The following is a 1803-nucleotide window of genomic DNA, read 5'->3' on the forward strand; positions in this document are numbered from 1 at the left end:
ACAGCAGCCCTCAGGCTGTATATGTCCCTGTTCCATTAGGAGCTTGGGGTCCCCTTGGGGAACGACTACAGGATCCTGACCAGGTGCATTTGCTGAGGTGTTGAGGGTCCTCCCTCTTGAGATTCCAGCATCTTCTTTAGTTAATGGGCTTCAGCTCTGAGAATGGGCTTGGGCACGGAGAGTGGGCAGGACTTGTCATTGGTGGTTGTCCTCCGCATCCCCATCATGCGACCTTCATTTTGGTTGGTTGTATAGGGCAGTACCCTACTGTCTGCCCCCCATCTTCCTCTTCAGAATGCTGTCCTAGATTGCATGTCAGGGTTCTCTGAGGGGCGGTCTCCTCCACCTGCCCTCCAAGGTGCTGTCCGTCACTGTCATCGGCTCTCTGTGGCCGGTGACGGGAAATTGCTGCTCCCAGCCCTCTGTACTTTGTGGATTTCCTCCTCCCACTAGGGAGCCTGGTCCTGCCACCGCATCCTGGCATCAGTCACCCTCTAACTTCCCAACAGTTCTGGGGGCCTCTTACCAGCAGATTCCTCACCGCGGTCTTCAGATGGTACCCAAGAAGCCAGCTGGTGTGGTCACTGTTGTGGACAAGCCCCTCACCTGCTCCCCCTGCTCCTGCTGGTGCCTGTCGGCTGGGTTCTGCAACTGCAGTGGGCAGAGTCCCTCTCTGCCTTAGCTTATCCTTCCCTGGCTGGGGTACGCGGCAAGTAAACCCAGTTTGGGCTTCCCCAGTGGCTCAGAGGTTAAGAATCCACCTGCCAGTGAAGTAGACTTGGGTTCAGTCCCTGGACTCAGAAGATCCCCTGGAGAGGGAAATGGCAACCCACTCCAGTATTCTTGCCGGAAAGATCCCCGTGGACAGAGGAGCCTGGCAGGCTACAGTCCACGAGGTCACAAAGAGTTAGACATGACTTAGCAACTGAACAATAACAAACCTAAGTTGCTGGCTGGGTGGTGAGTTTGGAGTAGAACCTGGGGAGGGGATGGGGGACACATGTTTGCCTACCAGGCAAGGGCCTCTGTACTGTGTTCAAGCAAGGATGGGGGTGATGTGTTAATCAGAGAAGAGCTGACTGCTTGAATCAACCCAGAGTGTTTAGAATTTTCCTACTGACTCAGCTGTCCCCATCCTGAGTCTCTAAGTCCCCATCTTTGTCCACCAGGGCCCTCTCCTCCCTATCCCAGTCCTTCGGGGATGGAGAAGTCGACCTTTCCCACAGGGCTGTTATCCTTACACTTAATTCTTGGGCCTGATCCTCAGCTGGTTCAAACCTCCAGTGTAGGAGACGCCAGTCTCTCCTCTCTACACACAGCTGAAGAAGACCTCCAGCTTCTGCATTAGTCTTTTCTTCTCTTTTTTAAAAAAGATTATTATAGTTGATTTACAACATTGTGTTAGTTTCTGAAGTACAGCAAAGTGACTCAGTTATACACATATATACATTGTTTGTCATATTATTTTTTATTATGGTTTATCACAAGATGTAGAATATAGTTTCCTGTGCGATATAGCAGGACCCTGTTGTTTATCCATTCTATATGTACCAGTTTCCACCTGCTAATCCCAAAATCCCCATCCACCTTTGTCTTAAGTTGCTGGCTGAGCACCGTCAGGCTTTTGTCGTGTTTCTCCAAATAGGGAAAGGAGTACGTGTTTCTCCAATAGGGAAAGGAGTACGTCAAGTATTGTGACCCTGCTTATTTTACTTATATGCAGAGAACATCATGAGAAACGCTGGGCTGGAAGAAGCACAAGCTGGAATCAAGATTGCCAGGAGAAATATCAATAACCTCACA

This window comes from Budorcas taxicolor, chromosome 1, assembly GCF_023091745.1.
Source record: "Budorcas taxicolor isolate Tak-1 chromosome 1, Takin1.1, whole genome shotgun sequence".
Classification (NCBI taxonomy): domain Eukaryota; kingdom Metazoa; phylum Chordata; class Mammalia; order Artiodactyla; family Bovidae; genus Budorcas; species Budorcas taxicolor.